The sequence below is a fragment of the Rhinatrema bivittatum genome, chromosome 3 (assembly GCF_901001135.1).
Source record: "Rhinatrema bivittatum chromosome 3, aRhiBiv1.1, whole genome shotgun sequence".
Classification (NCBI taxonomy): domain Eukaryota; kingdom Metazoa; phylum Chordata; class Amphibia; order Gymnophiona; family Rhinatrematidae; genus Rhinatrema; species Rhinatrema bivittatum.
The window spans coordinates 99,208,873-99,222,141 of NC_042617.1; the positions used below are offsets into that span (position 1 = coordinate 99,208,873).

General features: G+C 43.1%; 1 protein-coding gene across 1 annotated transcript in view; it reads left to right on the plus strand.

Moving 5' to 3' along the window:
• Positions 1–13,269, plus strand: part of ANKEF1 (ankyrin repeat and EF-hand domain containing 1) — a 169,900-nt gene that overhangs the window by 24,019 nt on the left and 132,612 nt on the right. Inside the window, exons 2-3 of the mRNA XM_029593521.1 lie at positions 1,692–1,739; positions 3,124–3,169. The gene's annotated coding sequence lies outside the window, so the exon portion shown is untranslated. The remainder of the gene's footprint in view (positions 1–1,691; positions 1,740–3,123; positions 3,170–13,269) is intronic.

Consider the following 13,269-nt stretch of genomic DNA (forward strand, 5'->3'; position numbering starts at 1 on the left):
CGTATTTTATTTTAATCTATTCTTCCACATTGCTCCTGGTTTACCCTCTCCAAGTTCATTTTACCTATTAAAATGTATTTTCAAGCCTTTTGTTCAAATGTAAACCGGTATGATGTCCCCACTAATATCGGTATATAAAAGTTCCTAAATAAAATAAATAAACTTGATTAATAGCAGTTAGTGGACTTTTCCTCCAAGAACTTATTCAAACCTTTTTTGAACTCAGCTACACTAACTGCACTAACCACATCCTCTGGCAACAAATTCCAGAGTATAATTGTGCATTGAGTGAAAAAGAATTTTCTCTGGTTAGTCTTAAATGGGCTACTTGCTAAATTCATGGAATGCCCCCTGGTCCTTCTATTATTCAAAAGTGTAAATAACCGATTCACATCTACTCGTTCAAGACCTCTCATGATCTTAAAAACCTTTACCATATCCCCCCTCAGCCGTCTCTTCTCCAAGCTTAACAGCCCTAACCTCTTCAGCCTTTCCTCATAGGGGAGCTGTTCCATTCCCTTTATCATTTTGGTTGCCCTTCTCTGTATTTCTCCATCGCAACTATATCTTTTTTGAGATGCGGCGACCAGAATTGTACACAGTATTCAAGGTGCGGTCTCACCATGGAGCGATAGAGGCATTATGACATTTTCCGTTTTATTAACCATTCCCTTCCTAATAATTCCTAACATTGTTTGCTTTTTTGACTGCTGCAGCACACTGAGCCGACTATTTTAAAGTATTATCCACTATGATGCCTAGATCTTTTTCCTGGATGGTAGCTCCTAATATGGAACCTAACATCGTGTAACTACAGCAAGGGTTATTTTTCCCTATATGCAATACCTTGCACTTGTCCACATTAAATTTCATCTGCCATTTGGATGCCCAATCTTCCAGTCTTGCAAGGTCCTCCTGTAATATATCACAGTCTGCTTGTGATTTAACTACTCTGAATAGTTTTGTATCATCCGCAAATTTGATAACCTTGCTCGTCGTATTCCTTTCCATAGCATTTATAAATATATTGAAAAGCATAGGTCCAATTACAGATCCCTGAGGCACTCCACTGTTTACCCTTTTTCACTGAGAAAATTGACCATTTAATCCTACTCTCTGTTTCCTGTCTTTTAGCCAGCTTGTAATCCACGAAAGGACATCACCTCCTATCCCATGACTTTTTAGTTTTCAAATTGAAAGTATGCTCCTTTCCCTTAGATAATTGGTGAAAAAGAACTGTCTGACAGAATTTTTTTCTATCTCTTAATATGTGATGGCAGTATATTCTGCGATGTCCTTTCCGCTGAAATTGATGACCTTGCCTGGATTTTTTTTTTTTTGTAGTCTTATTATTTAGACTGTGCCAGGCCATGTTTGATCTTATTGTTTTGTCGTCCTTGTATTATTTTTTTTTCTTTATTGTTTGTGCACCAGCCTATTTGTGGAAAGAAATTTGAAATTTCTTTGCAATTATGAAAAATGATTTAAAAAGAAAAGCCTTGTGTGTGTATGTGTGTACGACACCCAAGAGTTCTGGGATAACTGTTGGAAAGTGCCCTATGAACCTTTTGTGTTTGATAAGATTTTATAGAAAAAGTGGCACTAATTTGTTAAATCTGTTTTTTCTCCCTTTGTATTTTTTGAAGAAATGGGTATGATATCTTTGTTTTAATGTTACTTGGCCTTTATAGATAAATGAACCATCAGAAGGAACCTCTAGATGACAAATGGAAATCAAGGTATACACTGGTTTTTGAAATAATCATTTTGGATTGGTAGAAGGTATAACTTAATAAGGTCTAGAATTGTGGTGTATTTTTATTACTCTAAGAAACAAAAGGTTATCTTTCAACTATGGCACTTAACGACCTGCAGTCCTTATTTGACTCTTGCTGGACTTCAATAGAAGGCCTAATACAGTCAGCCCCAGTTACTTGTATCATGATTTTAAATCAGGAGTTCCCAAACCTTTCAGAGAAAGGGCCACATAAGATATTTCAGATCACAGGGAGTGAGGTTGGAGTGGGCCTTTTCATGTTTGGGCCCTTTCATTGATTTGAAATACTGGGAAATGGAGAAAACGGGGGCCAGGGTTTCCAAGAGTGTCCGTAATATTTCTAGATTTCCTGGAACCCTGCCCCATGAGGTGTTAGGGGTGTGTGTGTGTGTGTGCATATCTAGCTTGCTGCCTTCCTTTCTCTTATGCTTTCCCCCCTTACTTGCATTTTCTCCTCTCCCTTTCCTTTTCCTCTCCCCCTCCTATCCTACTTTCATCTTGTCCCTTCCCCTTCATTCACTCTCAGACATCTCTTCCTTCTCACTCAGTTTCCCCTCCCTTCTCTTACTCTCACTCACCCCAAGCACTCTTCGTTTTCTGGATTTTCCATTGGTGGGACCTGGCTTTCCTGCCAGCAGCTCTTCCTAACAGAATGATCCAGCAGCACTTCTTCCGCTGGCGGGGCATGGGAAACCTCTGTTGCCACCACTACCACCATGCCTAAGCAGGGGTAGGGGAAAAAACTTCCTCTGTGGACCAAATATCAGTTGTTGGAAGAAAGAGTATGGCAGGCTGGAAAGCCGGGCTTCGTGGGCCAAATCTGACCCTTAGTAGTTTGGGGACCCCTGATTTAAATAGGCCCCAATGGGGGGGCTTGCCCCTTCCCTGCAGTCTTTTGCTCCTGCCCTACCCACAGGCCAGAAGCTCAGTCATATTAGTTTAGTTTATTTAACTTAGTATACCATATTTCTCCAAAGATCAAAGCAGATACCAGTTTAAAATACATAAAACAAAAAATAAAATATAAATAAAATATAATAAAATCATCTTATAAAACCACAGAAAGCAAATCATTTAACATAGCAACAACACACACAAAGCATTCCATTGGCTAATACTTAAATACATTGTACAATTTGAGTCTTATCAAGGAACTGGGTATTGAAAGGTCAGTTATATTGTGCTGTATATTTTATAGTACAGGTTACTTGTGAAAATCTGAGGGTGATAGCTGATAACTGTTATCAGAATTGAAACCTGTTTTATCAAACTTCATCATTTTTTTCTTCTATATAAAAGCAAGTGACTTTTTTCTCATCTTTGCTCTGTTTGAATAATGTATCTAGGAACAGAGGCTGCTGGACTAGAAAAGTGTGACTGATAAGGTTGTGCGTAAGTATTGCTCCTGCTTCCTCTCTGAAAGCATTCTATAGCTCTGTTGCAAAGAATATCATTTAATCTGATTGCAAACACACAAAAATAGGATTAAATCATTACTGTAATACAGACTTGGCTACTGATTTGTGAATATTGTAATGTTGAATTGCTTCTGAAGTGTCTTTGTGATGCCATCATTCCTGCTAAGAGTACAGCTAGGGACTTTCGTTTTCTGCTTTTATTTTTCCCCAGAATTTATCAGTGTTTATTACAAGTAGAACAAACATGGGGGCAGATTTTAAAACCTGCGCGCGGGCGCAGATTTGTTTGCGCAACCTGGCGCGAAAAAATCTTCGCCCGATTTTATAACATGTGCACGCAGCCGCGCACATGTTATAAAATCCAGGGTCGGTGTGTGGAAGGGGGTGCACAGTTGTGCAACTTGCGCTCGCCGAGCTGTGCAGCCTGCCTCAAAGGGAACTTACTTTCCCCTCCCTTCCCTTCCCTAACTCGCCCCCCAGCCCTACCTAGAACCCCCCTTACCTTTGTTGAAGAAGTTACGCCTGCCGGCCAACGGCCAGCCCGCGATCCCGGGCACAGCGGCAAATGGCCACTGTGCCTGGAGGCTCAGGCCACACCCCGCCCCTTTTTGCACGTCTCGGGGCTTGCGCGCGCCACCGAGCCTATGCAAAATAGGCTTGGCGCGCGCAGGGGTTTTTTTTTAAGGGTTACGTGCGTAACTCTTTTAAAATCCGCCCCATGGTATTTACCTGTGAAAATGAAAGGCCATTTTTTCCCACTGACTTTTCCTGATTTTGTTCTTGTAAGAAATGCTGAAAAATTCCTGGGTAAAATACAACTGAAAACAAAGGTTGCTAATTATAGTATCTTTAGGACTGCCCATACCATTCACGTGATCCTAAATTTAAGAAATGATAGTAGCAATGCTAAGTTCAGTGGTGAGAACTACTGGCTTGAACTGTGGGACCCTCACTATAAATATCTGTTGTAGTGCAAAAATAGTAAGATGGCCAAACTCCCTGTGTGGCCAAAGAAAATGAGTCCTTCTGTATGTTAAAACACTGTTTAGGTCCTTTCTGCCTTGGTGACCGGCCTCCTATGGATCGAAGTATTGATTATTTTATTAGTATGTGGAATAAATAATCTTGTTTTGTGATTAGGCAATCCATATCGTGGTGTTCATTGATGTGTATGTGTATATACAGTGGCTTGCAAAAGAATTCGACCCCCTAAAATGTCAGCGGGTTTGTGTGGATTACAAATGACACTTATACTGTCTGGAACAATCTGTATGTTTATTGCAAATCAGTATGCTGTTAAAGTATATTTTCAGTTTTTAATTTATTTTATAAAAAATGCAGAGAAATAATGAATTGTGACTTTGAAAATGTATTTTAAGAGCATACTGGTTGGCAATAAACATACTGTCTGGAACAATCTGTGTGTCATTTTAATCCACACAAATCTGCTGACATATTAGGAGGTCGAATACGTTTGCAAGCCACCGTATATACGTATTTTTATAGTCCTCTTCAGTACTTGTCCAAGTGCATTGTTTTGGTGACCTTGGTCTCACAGCCTTCAGTACTCTGAAAGCCTGTTCTGCTGATTGGCTAGAACGTTCCATTCTATTTTATTTATTTTTTTTTTTTTCAAAATACTTTTTATTAAACTTTCCAGGGGTTCACAAACAGTAAACAGCAGCTCCAGCACAGCTGGGACCATGTGTAACACTTCCAGAAAAAGACATTGATCATCTAAGTACAAAAATCCAGTAAGTTCAACACCCTGAAAGGCAGTTCAGAGATATATTAATAGGCGCTGTCACCAACGCGAATCCCCGGTTTTTAAATTAAGGAATCACCACACTCATTCCCACACAAACACTATACACACGCCCACAGACAAACTTCCCTCCTCCACTTCCCCCAAACCCCACCCCCCTATCCTTCCCAGGAGACCAGGGCAAATTCCACAAATCCAAAAAGCAAATCGCAGGGGAAGAAAAATTAGTAAAGTCTGAGGGCCTCATTTTCCAAGCCGCTCGCACGCGATAAGGGACCTTTCACATGCAAAAAGTCCCTTATTGTGTGCGATACCAGGATGGGGGCGGAGTCGGCTCTGGAAGAGGAGTCGTCGGGGCGTCACCGGGGCTGACTCTGTGCCGACACCACGGACAGCGAAAAGGTAAGGCCCTTTTCGTGTCCACTTTCGCTCCCAATAGCTACACCTCCTATGGTGGCACTATTGGGTGTGAAACCGGCAGCGATCGCACCGCGACAGTGCGATCGCTGCCGGCTAGCATAGGCCCGCCCCCTGATTCGGCCCCCCCGCCCCTCATCTTCTAAAGTATCGCAGGCCTGCGATACTTTAGAAAATGAGGCCCTAAGATGGCAACCAGTCCAAAGTATATCCAGCAGTACGTAGAGTAGTTTGCATAACTGGAGGTAACAGACCAAAAAAGACAGTCCAGCAAGCACAGTAAACTTAGCTGGTTTACGATGACCGGCAACAAAGTCCAGCCTTTCAATTTGCATAATCGACGCCATCCTCTGATGCCAAGCTGTGAGAGATGGTGATGTAGTTGGTTCAGTCCAATCAGAGAGGATAGTACGGCAAGCCAGTATATAGCACATTTGCCAAACTGGTCCAGAGAAGAGCTGTGTGGGTGAGAACCATGAAGAATAAGCATGCCTGCCTTTCTAACCGGTTCCCCCATACATTTGCTAACAGCCTTTAGCACTGAAGACCAAAACCCAGCCAGGGTCGGGCAGTCTAGTAAGCGATAAAGCAGATTCCTGTCCTGAGACTCACACTTTATACAGGTAGGAGAGGATGAACGTTTCAATTGGAACCTCCGGATGTCATCCCAAATGGTATGATGTAAAATGCGAAATTGCAGTTCCCGTAATCCGAGATCCAGGATGCGAGAGTACATAGTTTTAAAGCAAGTGGACAGTGCTCAAGTCGTCATTGGATATCCTAGCAACTTTGTCCAGTATGCAGCCAACACATCCAGATGATGAGGGGATCTAAATCTTTTACCCAGTTTTCTCCAACCAGCAATTGTATTAGTCACACAAGCAGTATGGAACAGGTGGTTTGCAAATGAATGTTCCAAGGCAAAAGTGTCAGTTGTCCAATTAAACCCCTGCAAATAGTGTCTAGTTTGTAAGTAGGCGAAAAAATGTCAGGGAGTAATCTGAAAAATATCCATCAGGGATTGAAAGGCTTGTATGGCTTTGACTTCCTCGTCGTACAGGTGAAATGATAGTACAATGCCCTGTTGGGCCCATTTCTTAAAGATAACGCTGCATTCTCGGCCCTTGGAAAGTCGGCATTGCCCAACAAAGGCATCTTCAGGGACGTTGCTCCCCTCAGGCCTCGCACAGCACGTATCCAATGCCAGGCTTTGATGCATGGGTTAAGGATTGTCCTGGGGAAGTCCAGAGTATGCAGCACAGCAGGATGGGCCTGCAGAAGGAACAAAGGCGACCAGGGAGCCATCATGGAAGCAAGCAATCCATGTTCGCAGTATACATAAGCATCGGTAAGCCACTCTCCCTTAAACCGCAGCTGGCAGGCGACATTATATAAGCGGAAATCAGGCAAACTCTCACCACCCTGGTCTTTGAGACATTCCAGGGTGGCATACAGTATCCGTGCCCTGTGCCCCGCCCAAATAGACTGCATCAGAGCCCCCTTAAATTGCCACAAATCCTTGGCCTGCAGCCAGCAAGGCAGCATATGTAATTTATAAAGCAATTGAGGTACAATAGTCATTTTTACTAGGGCACATCTACCAAACATCGACAGAGGGAGTAAATGCCGGGAGGCCAGTGTCTCCCGAATATTCAGTGCATATAGACATTTTAAATCCCCAGGTCCCATGTAAAGGGAAAATTACCATCCCATGTCTGTTGGAGTTGGGGATCCATAGCTAACGCCTCAGATTTAGAGAAATTAATCGTGAGCCCCGCAATATCTCTGAACTAAGTAAAAAGATGAACAATTACTGGGATACTGGTGCGTGACCGCCCCACAAATAAAAAAATGTCATCCGCGAACATGGCCACTTTCATCAAGTGTCCCCCAATGCTAAGGCCCCAGAAAGCTTCTTCTCGATGCAAGCGGGTCGCCAATGGCTCAATTGCCAAAATAAACAAAAGAGGGGAAAGTGGGCACCCTTGACGAACCCACAATGTAAAGAAAAAGGCTCAGTTAAATTCCATTAATCAGCACATAGGCACTAGGAGTGCTATATAGAGTCGTCAACCATTGAAGGAAATGACCTTGAAACCCATATTGCTGCAAGGCCCAAAACATATATTCCCAAGATAGGGAGTCAAACGCTTTCTCAGCGCGTCCAAGCTTAAGATCAAAGCTTCAACAGAGGTAGAGTAACTCAAAGCCACAATGAGATGGCGGACATTACGGACTCCCTGGCGACCCTTGACAAAGCCTGTCTGATCTGGGTGAACAAGCCCCGGAAGGATATTTAGCCTAGCAGCTAGAACCGCTGCAAATAATTTTATATCCACATTAATAAGTGATATTGGCTGTTAGGACGCCACCTCTAATGGATCCTTTCCCTTTTTTGGGAGAACCACAATCGTGGATTGATTCATGCTGGGGGCAAGCTGACCTACCATAGCCAAAGTATTATAAATGGAGGCCAGGGTCGGGAGAATAGGGAATTTCAATATCTTGTAAAACTCAGCCCCCAAACCATCCTGTGCGGCGCTTTCCCCAGCTTGAGGCCCTGTATTACCTAATAAATTTCTCCATCTGTAATTGGGGCATTTAACTGGGCTAATTGGTCAGGGAGCACTTTTGGCCAGGAAAAAGCAGAAAATAATTGTGCAGTGAGTTCAAGATTTTGGGGGCGGGAGCGATACAAGGCACTATAGTATTCCAGAAATCGGGCCGATATATCTTTACATGCCACCTGATGAACACCAGCCTTGTCTTTTAATGCCAGTAATAATAGCTTTATGCCTCCGGCCCCGTACCAAATTGGCCAATAGCTTGCTGGGCCGATTACCATATTTGAATAACTGATATTGGTAATAGCGCAAAGATTTTGTTGCCCGTTGGTGTAGCAAAGCGTTAAGGGCTTCACGGGCCTGAGCAGCTTGGAGCTGGGTCTGGGCTGACATATTCCTAGCGTGTTGTAATTGGTAAGATTTAAGCACCTGGGTAAGGCGTAAAATCTCTCAATTTCGAGCATGATTTTGCTTAGCAACAGAGGCAATAATCTGGCCTCTAAGCACCATTTTCCCAGCCTCCCGCACTGTAGCTATAGAGATATCAGGCGTATTATTGAATTTAATATATTCCCCCCCAACCATTTGTCAAATATGTGTGGAATACCTTCTCATGAATTAAATCTGGCCACATATGCCAAGAGAAAGGGGTATGCGGCGAGCATCCAACCTCCATACTTATAGACACAGAAGCATGGTCCGAAACAGAGATAGTGGTGTCCTCCACCCTGGGGAACAGAGCATCAGAAATCAGAAGATAATCTAATCTGGAATACACCTGATGAGGGTGTAGCACCCTCCACACATCAAGCAAGTTGAGCTCCTGTACCAGAAACCACACCCCCATGGGTCTATCCTTAGGACCCCCCAGCCTAGGAGGCTTGCAGTCAAGGGCTTTATTCATAACTGTATTAAAATCCCCCCCCCCCACCACCACCACCAGGTGATAGTCACTAAATTCAGTGAGGTGGGCCACTAAGTTGAGAGAGTGAGAGTACACATTAGGCACATGCATGTTACAAAATGCCAACTTCTGTCCATGGAGCGTCCCCGCCGCTATAACATATCATCCCTCAGGATCGTGAAGGACCTGGTCTATATGAAAAGGTAATTGCTTATGAAAAAGAATAGCCACTCCTCGTTTCCGTGAAGAAGAAGAATGTACACATTGGCCAACCCAATCCCGTTGCAGCTTTCCATGTTCTTTATCAGACAGGTGGGTTTCCTGGAGGAGCACCACCGTAACTCGCATGCGGCGAAACATCAACATTTAGAGAAGTAATTTTGACCTTAGTCATAAGCTCCTACATGGTAAACAGAATGGAAAGGAGTCTACTGGGGACCCCAGAAAAGCAATTGGACAATTAACATCCTGGGGCCTCCCAGCCTAAGCCCCAAGGATATCTGTTCTCTCATCTCTCGGTAATACCTCGGCTGTGTGTAGGACTCCACTGGTCTCCATTCCCCACCCCCCTTTCACACCACATACATTCCCCATCACATTCACACACACCATACACAATACCCTGGAGGCTCAGGGTTTCTCCACCTACCACCCAGCCAAGGGAAAGCAGATAGGAACACCCCCCCGAACCCCTCCCCTTTTCCCGATTTCAGTGGAACGTTGGTCAGAAGAGGCTCGAACATGCTAACAATAAGCACATGCTATATCAGGGATGGGCAATTCCAGTCCTCGAGGGCCACAAACCTGTCGAGGTTTTAGGATATCCTAATGAATATGCATGACATAGATTTGCATACAACTGAGGCAGAGTGCATGCAAATCTCTCTCATGCATATTCATTAGGGATATCCTGAAAACCAGACTGGTTTGTGGCCCTCGAGGACCGGAACTGCCCACCCCTGTGCTATATGGTCAGGGGGCCCATGACATGAAAAGAGAACATAATACAGCCATGTAATAATACAAAAATCTGTAACATAGACATAAGAACTTGGACAAATAGTATGTCTCCAACACCCAAGAACATGCTGAGCAATCATTCAGCAAAATGCAATACAACTAGAATCTCTCACTAAGTGGTGACATTAGAGAGCGAAAACCAGACAAACATAGCCGTAGCTACAGCTCAGGGCAGAGCAATCACAGGCAGCGATGCCAGAAATGTTACCTTGTTCCTTATCAGTGAAGAAAAGCACTTTGTTCTCATGTAGAACCTGCAATTTTGCCGGATATAATGGCAAAACAAATGCCTCTTTTATGCATCTCCTTACAGGCGGGGTACATCTCTCTCCTTTGCGCTGCTGTGCTGGCAGAAAAATCATTAAAAAGGAGAATTCGCTGCCCCTGATACTCCACTGCTGCCTGTATGCCCTTATAAGCAGAGTTTTATGATTCCAATTGAGCACTCGGGCCATCACCGGTCGCGGTCTGGCGGCATGATCTCGCAGCAGGCCCCACTCTATGTACCCTCTCACAGTGAAACTGATCATTGGGAAGCTCAAGTTTAAGATGGGCTGGAAGCCACTGCTCTATAAAATCGCACAGTGTCTCTTTCATAGATTCTGGAAGCCCAATGATTTTAATATTATTGCATCGATTTTGATTTTCCTGTTCTTCTATTCGGTCTAAGAGAGCTGCCTGCTGGGCCTGTAGTTCCCGCACGTGGCTTTCAGCCTCAGTCAGCCTGTCTCCGTGGTCAGAGAGACTTCTTCCGCGTGTTCTAAACGGTGGGATTGACCTTCGAGGATACTCTTGATTTCCTCCATTGCAGTTTGAATTTTCAGCAACCGATCATCCAGGGCTGCAGTACTGCTGGCTGAGATCTGGCTCAGCGCTTCAGTAGAGACACTTGACAGCGACTTTGTCGGCTCGGGGGCCGCTGCCATTTTATAATTACTAGGCCTTTGCTCTGCTGTGCTATGGAAGCTTCGGTGACGCATCCCTCACCGTGCTCCACTCAAAATGTGGTGTTCCGGCGCCCCAGGCTCCCCGATATCGTGCGCTGCTTTGGAAATGTAAAACCGAAGCGATAATGCGGGCAAAATCAGCTGATTACAGCGAGGGGAAGTCCGCGGAGCTCGTTCCCCGGATTCCCGACTCTGCCTATGTCATCACCGGAAGTCCGATCCATTCTATCTTAATGCTTTATAATATATTGAAATACTGGTTATTTATACCCAAGTTTTGTCGCCGATTTAAAAAAAACCAAAACAAAAACCTTCACAAGATCTAGCCAGGTGACAAACCATTCCCAGCACTATTTAGCAAACTCAATCCTTCTGAATGCAGGGACTGCAGCGGGTTATGACATGAGGGACTACTATGACTCGTCTCTCTTTTCTTAAATGACAAATTCAGCCCCAGCACTAGGTATTGAATCTATAGTTCCAGGGATTAGGCCATGCCCGCATTAAAGAATAAGATGGTGAATGCAATGCTGTTTGTTTATTGTCTATTGTAAAAGTGTGAACACTGATGAGGGCCAGAAGTAGTGATAAGTGTCTTTGAAGAACGTTTTGGACAATACAGGAGAAATGCCCCTCGAGGAAGCTGAGCGCAAAACATGTTGGGCTGAGTCTATTGCTACATTCTTCCCTCCTCCTTGACTCCCACCAAGTATCCTTTGGACTTGAGGTGGTTCCTGTGTTTACGCATGATGAAGCTGTAGCTTTTGAGGTTTAGATGTTAATACTCTTCATGGGATTGTCATCTGTATTTTGCTGTAATGAAATTGAAATTATCTTTGCTCCATTGTAATTAGACTGGATTTTGCTGTATTGAAATTTACATTTTTGCTGCACTGGAATTCGTCTGGAATGGGCTTTTGACACTGTTTTCCTATCCACTTCTGAGATTTATCTTTTTCGGTTTTTAATGCTGGCCATAAGTCTTTGTGGCAGTGTGGAACCTATTTTGTGATTATTTTCTGTAATAGATCAGCATTTTTAGTTCTTTCCGAACTCTGGGGTGTAAACCCACTAGTCTAGGTGTCTTTCTACTCTTTCATTTGTCAGTCTGCCCTTTTGCATCATCCACATTCACTTAAATATAGTTTTGGCACAAGTATCTCCCTAACATCCTCTTTAGTAAATACAGAAGCAGAGAATTTATTGTCTCTTTTGCAATTTCTTTGTCTTCCCTAAGTGTCCCTTTAACTCCTCAATCATCTAATAGTCTAACCAACCCCCCCCCCCCCACAGGCTTCCTGCTGTGGATATATTTAGAAAAGGTTTTATTATGAGTTTTTGCCTCCATGGACAGCTTCTTTTTAAATTCTCTTTTTGCCTGCCTTTTCAGTATTTTACATTTCCTGTTTTCTTCAGTTGGATCCTTTTTCCAATTTTTGAAAGAAGTTCTTTTGGCTAAAATAGCCTTTTTCATCTCATCTTTTAACCATGCTGACAGTCATTTGGCCTTCCTTCCACATTTGGTCTGGGATTCTAAGATGGTATTTTTAAATAATGCCCACACTTGATGTAAACTCTCTACCTTTGCAGCTGAACCTTTTAGTCTTTTTCTAACCAGTTTTCTCATGTTATCAAAGTCTCTCTTTTGAAAGTTAAATGCTATCACAGTACATTTACTTACTGTCCTCCCTCCAGTCATTAACTCAGATTTGATCACATTATCACTGTTGACGAGCAGCCCCAGTACTGTTTTTTTGCACCAAATAATGCACATCAATAAGAACTAGGTCTAAAATGGCTCTCCCTGTCTTTGGTTTCCAGACTAGCTGCTCCATGAAGCGGTCATTTATTTTCATCTTGAAGCTTTACTTTTCTGGCATGTTCCGATGTGACATTTATCCAGTTAATATTTGGGTAATTGAACTCTCCCATTATTACTGTGCTGCCAAATTTGTTAGCTTCCCTAATTTCCATTACCATTTCATCACCTGTCTGTTCATTTTGGCCAGGTCGATGAGAGATAGCCACACTGCTATGCTCTTCCCCAAAAGACATGTAATTTATACCTATAAAGATTCTACTGTGCGTTTAGTTTCTTGCAGGATCTTTATTCTGTTGGACTCTATGCCATCCCTAATATAAAGTGCCACTCCCACCAAATCGATCCACCTTATCATTGCGATATAATTTATACCCTAGAATAGTATTGTCCCATTGGTTATCCTCCTTTCACCAGGTCTCTGAGATGCCCATTAAGTCTACTACTTCATTCGGTGCTGTACATTCTAACTCTCCCATCTTAAATTTAGACTTCTAGCATTAGCATTCAAACATTTCAAGGTACTTTTTTTATTTGTATATACAACTTTCTTAGCAGTTGACAGAGAATTTTAATGCAGTCTGTTCTATACTTATAGGCATATGGATTACATACTTTTATTGAAACCTCTCTATTGG